Source organism: Rana temporaria, chromosome 3 (genome assembly GCF_905171775.1).
Source record: "Rana temporaria chromosome 3, aRanTem1.1, whole genome shotgun sequence".
In the NCBI taxonomy this organism is placed as follows: Eukaryota; Metazoa; Chordata; class Amphibia; order Anura; family Ranidae; genus Rana; species Rana temporaria.
Window position 1 is genome coordinate 8,171,565 of NC_053491.1, and position 12,749 is coordinate 8,184,313.

Consider the following 12,749-nt stretch of genomic DNA (forward strand, 5'->3'; position numbering starts at 1 on the left):
ACCCGTCGTTCCCGCGTCGCGAAATTTCAAAGTTACGTCGTTTGCGTAAGTGATTTGTGAATGGCGTTGGACGCCATTCACGTTTACTTTGAAGCAAATGACGTCCTTGCGACGTCATTTGCCGCAATGCACGTCGGGAAAGTTTCCCGACGGAGCATGCGCTCTACTATTGGCGCGGGAACGCCTAATTTAAATGATTCCTGCCCCCCTACGGGATCATTTAAATTGCGCGCGCTTACGCCGGGCATTTTGCCGGCGCGCCCACGCAATTTACGGAGCTACTGCTCCGTGAATCAAGGGCAGCGCCGTAAAAAAATGCGCAATTGTACTTGAATCTAGCCCCATGAGTTTTTGATACAGAAAAAAAAAAACTGCACTGCACGTGGTGTGAACTGCCCCCCAGACCGACTGATGTATCCTATTGGCTGGTTTAGAAGGAAGGGGCGGGGTTCGAAGTGTTCAGCATGGAGGTGAGTCCAGCAGTCCTCACACAACAAGGACGCCTTCAGAGATCTGTCGCCTCCATGGGTTAAAGTGAGTGGGTTGATTCTTCCATCCAGGTGGAGATCTCATCGTTGGGATCCATTCTCAGGTGTCCTCCAGTCTTGTGTCTGAATGGAACCCCCGGGGGCCGATTCTCACACTTCCCCCCTACATGTAAAAATCATCATTTTCTCGCATAGAACCCCCAAACGTTATACATGTTTTTTTTAGCAAAGACCCTAGAGAATAAAATGGCGGCCGTTGCAACTTTGTATCACGCACGGTATTTGCGCAGCAATTTTTGGAACATGTTTTTCTTTTGGGGGGGGGGGACAGTTTTGTGCTTAAAAAAAAAAAAAACAGTAAAGCTAGCCCAATTTTGTTTTGTATAATGTGAAAGATGATTTTACGCCGAGTAAATAGATACCCGACATGTCACGCTTCAAAATTGCGCACGCTCGTGGAATGGCGCCAAAGTTCAGTGCTTAACCACTTGACCACTTAACCACTAAGGCTGCATTCACACCTGAGCGTCGGGCGTTTTTTTCCGGCGTTTTGTCGCGCGTATTCATGCTTATTTGCATACAGCGTCGTCCGACGTTTTTGTACTTCGACGTTTTTTATTTTAGCCAATAGGAAAAATGATCATCTTTTCATCACTTGTTGCTATGTTGGTAGATTTTTTTAATCTTCTGCATGGGCGACAAGTTCTATTGATTTAAGCGACGAAACGCCCGTAGAAAACGCCCGTTGTCGCGCAAGTCGCTTGAATCGAGCGTTTCCATTACTTTCTATGGGAAATGGAAACGCTCAAATACGCCCAAACCGCACGATACGCGCGACAAAAAAGGGTCCGGGACTTGTTTGAGCTTCAGGCGATCGTCGTTTCAGCGTTCGGCGTTGAGATGTGAACAGTCTCCATAGAGACTAATGTAATTTCGACCCTCCGGCGTATTGTAGCGTCGCGCTTCAGGCGTTAAAACGCCTAGGTGTGAATGGAGCCTTAAGACCCGGACCTTTAGGCAGGTAAAGGACCCCGGACAGTTTTTGCGATTCGGCACTGCGTCGCTTTAACTGACAATTGCGCAGTCGTGCGACGTGGCTCCCAAACAAAGTTGGCGTCCTTTTTCCCCCACAAATAGAGCTTTCTTTTGGCGGGAATTTGATCACCTCTGCGGTTTTTATTTTTTGCGCTATAAACAAAAATAGAGCGACAATTTTGAAAAAAATGAATATTTTTTGCTATAATAAATATTCCCCAAAAATATATAAAAAAACATTTTTTTTCCTCAGTTTAGGCCGATACATATTCTTCTACCTATTATTGGTAAAAAAAAAATCGCAATAAGCGTTTATCGATTGGTTTGCGCAAAATTTATAGCGTTTACAAAATAGGGGATAGTTTTATTGCATTTTTATTATTATTTTTTTACTACTTATGGCGGCGATCAGCGATTTTTTTTTTCGTGACTGCGACATTATGGCGGACACTTCTGACATTTTTGGGACCATTGTCATTTTCACAGCAAAAAATGCATTTAAATTGCATTGTTTATTGTGAAAATGACAATTGCAGTTTGGGAGTTAACCACAGGGGGCGCTGAAGGAGTTAAGTGTGACCTCATCTGTGTTTACAACTGTAGGGGGGTGTGGCTGTAGGTGTGACGTCATCGATTGTGATTCCCTATAAAAGAGATCACACGATCGATGACGCCGCCACAGTGAAGAACGGGGATGGTGTGTTTACACACGGCTCTCCTCGTTCTTCAGCTCCGGGGACCGATCGCGGGACTCCAGTGGCGATCGGGTCCCGGAGCTTCGTACCGGGTCGCGGGCGCGCGCCCGCGACCCACGGCTGGACAATAGCGCAGCACGTTCCTGTGCCCAGCCGTGCCATTCTGCAGACGTATATGTGCAGGAGGTGGTCCTTAAGTGGCTAGGGAATAAAATTGGCGGTCGTTGCAACTTTTTATCTTGCACGGTATTTGCGCAGTAATTTTTCGAACTTGTTTTTTTTTTTGGGGGGGGGGGGACTGTTTTGTGCTTAAAAAAACAGTAAAGTCTGCCCAATTTTTTTTGTATAATGTGACAGATGATTTTACGCCGAGTAAATAGATACCCAACACGTCACGCTTCAAAATTGCGCACGCTCGTGGAATGGCGCCAAAGTTCAATGCTTAAAAATCCCCATAGGCCATGTTTAATTTTTTTTACTGGTTGCATGTTTTGAGTTACAGAGAAGATCTAGGGCTAGAATTATTGCTCTCGCTCTAACGTTCGCGGCGACACCTCACATGTGTGGTTTGAACGCCGTTTTCATATGTGGGCGGGACTTGCTTCTGCGTGCGAGCTACCAGGGACAAGGGCGCTTTAATTTTTTTATTTATTTTTATTGTTAATTATACTTTCTTTTTGTGAGTTTGATACTTTAAAAAAATAAAAATGTGGTCACTTTTATTCCTATTATAAGGAATGTAAACATCCCTTGTAATAGGAATATAGCATGACAGGTCCTCTTTACAGTGAGATATGGGGGAGGGGGGGTCAATAAGATCTCACCTCTTGGCTGGGAAGCCTGAAATGTAAAAACAAAAAAAAAAACGATCTCGGCTTCCCAGACGTTTTTTTGAAAGCAGAGTCCGGGCGTGACGTCATAACATCGCGCCCGGCCTCCGAACGATCGTAGAGTATCCGGCGACCATCTGGTCCGCCAGAAATCTCGCAGACATAGTACAGGAGATGATCAGAGACTGCAGACATGATACAAGAGATGGTCAGAGACTGCAGACATGATACAAGAGATGGTCAGAGACTGCAGACATGATACAGGAGATGGTCAGAGACTGCAGACATGATACAGGAGATGGTCAGAGACTGCAGACATGATACAAGAGATGGTCAGCGACTGCAGACATGATACAAGAGATGGTCAGAGACATGATACAGGAGATGGTCGCAGTCATGCTACAAGAGATGGTCAGAGAATGCAGACATGATACAAGAGATGGTCAGAGACTGCAGACATGATACAGGAGATGGTCAGAGACTGCAGACATGATACAAGAGCTGGTCAGAGACATGATACAGAAGATGGTCGCAGACATGCTACAAGAGATGGTCAGAGACTGCAGACATGATACAGGAGATGGTCAGAGACTGCAGACATGATACAGGAGATGGTCGCAGACTGCAGACATGATACAAGAAATGGTCAGAGACTGCAGACATGATACAGGAGATGGTCGCAGTCATGCTACAAGAGATGGTCAGAGACTGCAGACATGATACAGGAGATGGTCAGAGACATGATACAGGAGATGGTCGCAGTCATGCTACAAGAGATGGTCAGCGACTGCAGACATGATACAGGAGATGGTCAGAGACATGATACAGGAGATGGTCACAGTCATGCTACAAGAGATGGTCAGAGACTGCAGACATGATACAAGAGATGGTCAGAGACTGCAGACATGATACAAGAGATGGTCAGAGACTGCAGACATGATACAGGAGATGGTCAGAGACTGCAGACATGATACAGGAGATGGTCAGAGACTGCAGACATGATACAGGAGATGGTCAGAGACATGATACAGGAGATGGTCGCAGACATAGTACAGGAGATGGTCAGAGACTGCAGACATGATACAAGAGATGGTCAGAGACATGATACAGGAGATGGACGCAGACTGCAGACATGATACAAGAGATGGTCAGAGACATGATACAGAAGATGGTCGCAGACATGCTACAAGAGATGGTCAGAGACTGCAGGCATGATACAGAAGATGATTAGAGACTGAAGACATGAGTGCTATAGCAGTTGTTGGAGACTGGGGACATGATTCAGAAGACGGTCATAGATTGGAGACATATTACAAGAGGCTGCTAGAAATCACTTTTATAACAGGGTTTTACGGAAAACAGATTGGTGTCTGCAGGGGCCCCCGAGGGCCGCACAGAAATTGCCAAAGGGCCACAGATTAGTCTCTGAGGATTTACACAGTAGAAGCATTCCATGCATATTAAGGTCCCATGCACCACTCTACCCAAACGACAACCCCCATGACTCGCGTTACCAGTGATCACGCAGCCCTGACGCCGCTCATGCTGGCTCCTCCCACAAGTCTATCAGCGGGCGCTTTATTGTACTTGGCGCAGCCAGAGACACTGGTGATTTATTTATTTTATTGGATATGGAAAGTAAAAAAATATTGGGTTTAACAAAATTGTCGGGTCTTTTTTCATTTGTATAATAAAAAAAATCCAGAGATTATCAAATACCACCAAAAGGGAAGTTCTATTTGTGTGGGGAAAAAATGGTACAAATTAAATTTGGGTACAGCGTTGCATTACCACTAGGGAGGAGCTTCGTGTTCGACTCGAACATCGTATGTTCCACCGTTCGTCGAAATACGAAAGTTACGGTCCGTTCGCGCCAAATTCGAGTGGCGTGTCACGGCCCATAATTCACTGCGGCTTATCGCAGTCTCTGACGTCTCTTGTATCATGTCTGCAGTCTCTGACCGTCTCTTGTATTATGTCTGCAGTCTCTGACCGTCTCTTGTATCATGTCTGCAGTCTCTGACCGTCTCCTGTATCATGTCTGCAGTCTCTGACCGTCTCTTGTATCATGTCTGAAGTCTCTGACCGTCTCTTGTATTATGTCTGCAGTCTCTGACCGTCTCTTGTATCATGTCTGCAGTCTCTGACCGTCTCTTGTATCATGTCTGCAGTCTCCGACTTTAAATGTTAACCACTTAAGCCCCGGACCTTTAAGCAGCTAAATGCCCAGGCCAGGTTTTGCGATTCGGCACTACGTCGCTTTAACAGACAATTGCGCGGTCGTGCGACGTGGCTCCCAAATAAAATTGGCATCCTTTTTTCCCCACAAATAGAGCTTTCTTTTGGTGGTATTTGATCACCTCTGCGGTTTTTATTTTTTGCGCTATAAACAAAAATAGAGCGACAATTTTGAAAAAAATGCAATATTTTTTTACTTTTTGCTATAATAAATATCCACCAAAAACATATATACATTTTTTTTCCCTCAGTTTAGGCCGATACGTATTCTTCTACCTATTTTTGGTAAAAAAAATCGCAATAAGCGTTTATCGGTTGGTTTGCGCAAAATTTATAGTGTTTACAAAATAGGGGATAGTTTTATTGCATTTTTCTTATTTATTTTTTACTACTTATGGCGGCGATCAGCGATTTTTTTCGTCACTGGGACATTATGGCGGACACTTCGGACAATTTTGACACATTTTTGGGACCATTGTCATTTTCACAGCAAAAAATGCATTTAAATTGCATTGTTTATTGTGAAAATGACAGTTGCAGTTTGGGAGTTAACCACAGGGGGCGCTGAAGGAGTTTCGTTTCACCTAGTGTGTGTTTACAACTGTAGGGGGGTGTGGCTGTAGGTCTGACGTCATCGATCGAGTCTCCCTATAAAAGGGATCACTCGATCGATGCGCCGCCACAGTGAAGCACAGGGAAGCCGTGTTTACATACGGCTCTCCCCGTTCTTCAGCTCCGGGGAGCGATCGTGAGGGGGCGGCTAGAAACGAATAGCCGCGCCCTCATCCCGGATCGCTCCCCGAGGCTTACCGACTGCCGCATGTACCGGGGGGGGGGGGGTCCCGATCGGACCCCCGACCCGCGGAAAGGCAGCGACGTGCGGGCACATCGTTCTGCCTGTCCATGCCATTTTGCCGACGTATATGTACATGCGGCGGTCGGTAAGCCTCAGGGAGCGATCCGGGATGAGGGCGCGTCTATTAGTTTCTAGCCACCCCGGAGCTAAAGAACGGGGAGAGCCGTATGTAAACACAGCTTCCCCGCGCTTCACTGTGGCGGCGTATCGATCGAGTGATCCCTTTTATAGGGAGACTCGATCAATGATGTCAGTCCTACAGCCACACCCTCCTACAGTTGTAAACACACACTAGGTGAAATTTAATATTTGATTATAACGAGCAGCTCTCAGATTTGAATCCCTTAGAAACCATCTGCGCGGGTTAGGAATACTTTACCCTTTTTATTTATTTTTCTCGCAGTATTTCATCTTACTGGAGTCAGAATCGATTACTGTAAATTTCATGTCGTCATCAACGCGTCATAATTTTAACTGGGATCCAATCTATATGAAAGGCGACCTTCAGTTATTGGCTATGAATGAGTTCCCCTCCAGGGCGGGAAACCCGACGCGATCCGAATCTGCACATTTTTTTTATTTATTTTTTGTAATTGAAACATTGTCACTGTACCATGTAGATTTCCTCCTATTATTGGTGGCGTTGACGGCGTGTGACTTTTTTTTTCCCTTGGGTGACTGGCCGAGCTTCCACCTGGAATGGAGAACAAGGAGCAAAAATGTTGTGCGCCCGGCCGCAACCCACAGAAACCAGATCCGAGTTCACCGGAGTCGCTTCGGTTGCGGTTTCTGCTTGGCTCTGCGTTTTTTAATTTTTTTTGTATATCCTCGCCTTTCGCAATGACATTATGAATCTTTCTAATTACTTTGACGACTATATAGTGAGGTGAGGTAGGATCATATAGCTAGATTCAAATAGACCGCCGCATCTTTGCGGCGGCGTAGCGTATCGTATTTACACTACGCCGCCGTAAGTTAGCTAGGCAAGTACTGTATTCACAAAGTACTTACCTGCTAAGTTACGGCGGCGTAGCGTGAATAGGCCGGCGTAAGCGCACCAAATTCAAATGAGGATGTGGGGGGCGTGTTTTATGTAGATTAACTGTGACCCGACGTGATTGACGTTTTTTTTTACGAACGGCGCATGCGCCGTCCGTGTACATATCCCAGTGTGCATTAGACGTACATTTAGACGTGGACGTAAATTACGTCCAGCCCCATTCACGGACGACTTACGCAAACAACGTAAAATTTTCAAATTTCGACGCGGGAACGACGGCCATACTTAACATTGACTAGGCCAGCTATTTGATGGAATAACTTTACGCCTGAAAATGCCTTTACGTAAACGGCGTATCTTTACTGCGACGGGCGCGCGTACGTTCGTGAATAGGCGTATCTAGTGATTTACATATTCTACGCCGAGCACAATGGAAGCGCCACCTAGCAGCCAGCCTAAATATTGCACCCTAAGATAGGACGGCGCAAGCCCTCGTATCTTAGATAGGTTTAAGTGTATCTCAGTTTGAGAATACACTTAAACTTAGGACGGCGCAGATTCCGAGTTAGGTTGGCGTATCTACTGATACGCCGGCCTAACTCTATGTGAACCTAGCTGATAGATCGAAAGTCACCCATCTGGTTTAACCGCTTGCCGACCATGTCACGCCGATATACGTCGGCAGAATGGCACGGCAGCGCAAAGTAACTTATATATATACGTCACGTTGAATTCTGCGCTGCACGCGCCACTCGATGTCCACCGGTGTCCCGCGATCGTGACACGGAGCTGCGGAACAGGGGGGGTGCCTATATAAACACAGCATTTCCCTGTTCTGCATAGTGACGTGACACTGATCGTCTGTTCCCTGTGATCGGGAGCAGCGATCAGTGTCATGTCACAGTAACCCCCGCCCCCCATACAGTTAGAATTACTCCCTAGGACGCACTTGACCCCTTCACCGCCCCCTAGTGTTTAACCCCTTTCCCTGCCAGTGACAATTGATGGACACAGTGGCAACAATGGCATGGCACAGTGGCGACAATTGATGGGCACAGTGGCGACAATTGATGGCACAGTGACTGCGTTTGATGGCATGGCACAGTGACGACAATTTTATGGCACAGTGGCTGCGTTTGATGGGCACAGTGGCTGTGTTTGGGCACAGTGGTGGCAATTTATGGGCACAGTGAGGCTGCAATTGATGTTTTTTTTTTTGCGCCCCCCAAAAATTTGGACCACCAGCTGCCACTGGTTCTAAATTCCTGGGGCCCCCCTTGATGATTGAACACTTTTACCACTTTTAACTGGAATTCGCTTTTATATATAAAGCCCTAAGGGCCAGATTCACAAAAGGGATACTCTGTCGTATCTCTGTTTCTATCTATGCGGCTGGTTCCTAGAATCAGTTACACATAGATATCCATAAGATCCAACAGGTGTAATTGTTTTACACTGTCGGATCTTAGGATGCAATACCGCGGCAGCCGCTGGGGGGAGTTCGCGTCGTAAACCAGCGTCGGGTATGCAATTTAGGAGTTACAGCGTTCCACGACGGATTTTCGCGTTCGCTACGTCGCCGCTAGTCTAGTTTCCCGTCGCAAAGTTAGTCGTCGTTTTGGGTGCCCTAACTTTAGTCAGCAAACGTATTGCAGTCTAAAGTATGGTCGTCGTTCCCGTGCCGAAATTAAAAAATGAACATCGTTTGCATAACCCGTCCGGGAATACGGAAGTACGCTACGCGCGTCGCCGTTCAAAAAAAAATGACGTCACTGCGCGCAAAGCACGACGGGAATTGCGAAACGGAGCATGCGCAGTAGGTCCGGCGTGGGAGCGCGCCTAATTTAAATTGCACACGCCCATTTGAATTGTCCAGCCTTGCGCCGGACGTATTTGCGATACACCGCCGCAAGTTTCCAGGTAAGTGCTTTGTGGATCGGGCACTAAAACTGGAAACTTGCGGCGGTGTATCGTAAACGGGTTACGTTACACCGGCGCTCTTGTATGTGAATCTGGCCCTATGTGATTTCATGTCTGTCTTCTCTATGTATAGTATAGAATGTGCTTTAAAATGCATGGTTTTCCCTTTCATGAACAAGAAAATAATGGCGTTGTGCTGTCTGGCTGGTATAATAACGCTGTGGGGCTGGTATAATGATGCTGTGGGGCTGGTATAATGATGCTGTCTGGCTGGTATAATGATGCTGTGGGGCTGGTAAGAAATAATTCCCAGGGCTGGTTTTTATTCCCAGTCCGGCCCGGTTACCCTTGTACAAATTGCTATACATGCAGACATACGAAAGAAAGTAAAAAGAAGAAATTAAAGCGGTTGTATACCCTGTTTTTTTTTTTTTTTTTTTTATACCTGTAAAGGAAAAGCCATAATGAGCTAGTATGCACCGCATACTAGCTCATTATGAAATACTTACCTTAAAACGAGGTGAAGAGAACTTACCTGGTCCACGCCGAGCGAGATGTCATCTTGCTCCGGCGTGTCTTCCGGGTATCGCAGCTCCAGCGCTGTGATTGGCATGCGCGCGGGAGACTTCAATTCGGCAAGGTCCGGGCGGCTGCCGGTCCTTTAGCCGAGGATCCCCGCGGCGCATGCCCCGCTGCAATCAGCGGTGCATTGCGGGGGGGGGGAATATCTCCTACAGGTTTAGGAGATATTCTTTATACCTACAGGTAAGCCCTTATTATAGGCTTACCTGTAGGTAAAAGTAAAAAAGTGGGGTATACAGCCACTTTAAGTTTTAAAGCTCCAGTAACTGGGAGAGAATATTTCATTGAAGATTTCATATTGTGTGGGACTGAAGGGGTTGTCTATCTTTTTTTAGAATGTCGGATTCAATATATTGGAAGAACTAAAAGAGAATTATGGAAGAGATTGAGAGAACACACAAAATATAAAAAAAAGATTCACCAATCTGCCCAGTATTTTTTCTTTCTTTTTCATCAGGATTGCTTTCTTATAATCATCCACTAGATGCCGCCACTGATCTTAAGGTTGTTATAGCACTGATCGCTGTAAAATTTGACAATGGTCCCAAAATAGCATCCAAAGTGTCCGATGTGTCCACCGTAATGTCGCAGTCACGATAAAAATCGCAAATCGTCGCCATTACTAGTAAACAAATTATTAAAAAAAAATGGCATAAAACTATCCCCGATTTTGTAGATGCTATAACTTTCCTGCAAACCAATCAATATACCGTATTTGCCGGCGTATAAGACGACCCCCTAATTTTCCAGCTAAAATGTTGGTTTTGGGATATACTCGCCGTATAAGACTACCCCCTTCCTACTAGTCATGCCTCGCCTCACGGTGCCACCATTACATGCCAGACTGTGTCACTACATGCCAGACTGCGCCCCATTACATGCCAGACTGTGCCCCATTACATGCCAGACTGTGCCCCATTACATGCCAGACTGTGCCCCATTATATGCCAGACTGTACCCCATTACATGCCAGACTATGCCCCATTACATGCCAGACTGTGCCCCATTACATGCCAGACTGTGCCACCATTGCATGCCAGACTATGCCCCATTACATGCCAGACTGTGCCCCATTACATGCCAGACTGTGCCACCATTACATGCCAGACTGTGCCACCATTACATGCCAGACTGTGCCACCATTACATGCCAGACTGTGCCCCATTACATGCCTCACTGTGCCACCATTACATGCCAGACTGTGCCACCATTACATGCCAGACTGTGCCACCATTACATGCCAGACTGTGCCACCATTACATGCCAGACTGTGCCCCATTACATGCCAGACTGTGCCCTTACCTTACCCCAAGACATGCAGAATCGCGGCCGTACGTTTTTTTCAAAAGCCGCGCCTCCTACGTCTTCTGTTCCGTGATAGGGGGAAACACTCAGCTTCCCAGGAGGCACTGTGTTCAGTGTTCGCCTATCACGGAGGCCCTCTCGTCCGAGGACGAGAGGGCCTCCGTGATAGGCGGACACTAAACACAGGACGAGAGGGCCTCCGTGATAGGCGGACACTAAACACAGGACGAGAGGGCCTCCGTGATAGGCGGACACTAAACACAGGACGAGAGGGCCTCCGTGATAGGCGGACACTAAACACAGGACGAGAGGGCCTCCGTGATAGGCGGACACTAAACACAGGACGGGAGGGAGGGCCTCCGTGATAGGCGGACACTAAACACAGGACGAGAGGGCCTCCGTGATAGGCGGACACTAAACACAGGACGGGAGGGAGGGCCTCCGTGATAGGCGGACACTAAACACAGGACGGGAGGGAGGGCCTCCGTGATAGGCGGACACTAAACACAGGACGAGAGGGCCTCCGTGATAGGCGGACACTAAACACAGGACGAGAGGGCCTCCGTGATAGGCGGACACTAAACACAGGACGAGAGGGCCTCCGTGATAGGCGGACACTAAACACAGGACGAGAGGGCCTCCGTGATAGGCGGACACTAAACACAGGACGAGAGGGCCTCCGTGATAGGCGGACACTAAACACAGGACGAGAGGGCCTCCGTGATAGGCGGACACTAAACACCGGACGGGAGGGCCTCCGTGATAGGCGGACACTAAACACAGGACGAGAGGGCCTCCGTGATAGGCGGACACTAAACACAGGACGAGAGGGCCTCCGTGATAGGCGGACACTAAACACAGGACGAGAGGGCCTCCGTGATAGGCGGACACTAAACCACAGGACGAGGAGGGGCCTTCCGTGATAGGGCGGACACCTAAACACAGACGAGAAGGGCCTCCGGGATAGGCGGACACTAAACACAGGACGAGAGGGCCTCCGTGTTAGGCGGACACGTAAACACAAGGACGAGTGGGCCTCCGTGATTAGGCGGACACTAAACACAGGACGGAGGAGGGCCTCCGTGATAGGCGGCTGACACTAGAACACCTGACGAGAGGGCCTCAGTGATAGGCGGACACTAAACACAGGACGGGAGGGATGGCCATCCGTGATAGGCTGTGGTACACAAAACACAGGACGAGAGGGCCTCAGTGATAGGCGGTACACTAAACCCAGGATTGGAGGAGGGCCTCCGTGATAGGCGACACTAAAACACAGGACGGGAGGGAGGGCCTTCCGTGATAGGCGTGGACACTAAACACAGGACCGGAGGGCCTCCGAGATAGGCGACACTAAACACAGGACTGGAGGGAGGCCACCGTGATAGGCGGACCAAAACACAGGACGAGAGGGCCTCCGTGATAGGCGGACACTAAACACCGGACGGGAGGGAGGGCCTCCGTGATAGGCGGACACTAAACACAGGACGGGAGGGAGGGCCTCCGTGATAGGCGGACACTAAACACAGGACGGGAGGGAGGGCCTCCGTGATAGGCGGACACTAAACACAGGACGGGAGGGAGGGCCTCCGTGATAGGCGGACACTAAACACAGGACGGAGGGAGGGCCTCCGTGATAGGCGGACACTAAACACAGGAGGGAGGGAGGGCCTCCGTGATAGGCGGACACTAAACACAGGACGGGAGGGAGGGCCTCCGTGATAGCGGACACTAAAACACAGGACGGGAGGGAGGGCCTCCGTGATAGGCGGACACTAAACACAGGAGGGAGGAGGGCCT

General features: G+C 48.3%; 1 protein-coding gene across 1 annotated transcript in view; it reads left to right on the forward strand.

Moving 5' to 3' along the window:
- The first annotated feature begins 447 nt into the window (after positions 1-447).
- Positions 448-12,749, forward strand: part of PAQR5 (progestin and adipoQ receptor family member 5) — a 96,462-nt gene continuing 84,160 nt past the window's right edge. The window contains exon 1 of the mRNA XM_040342204.1: positions 448-534. The gene's annotated coding sequence lies outside the window, so the exon portion shown is untranslated. The remainder of the gene's footprint in view (positions 535-12,749) is intronic.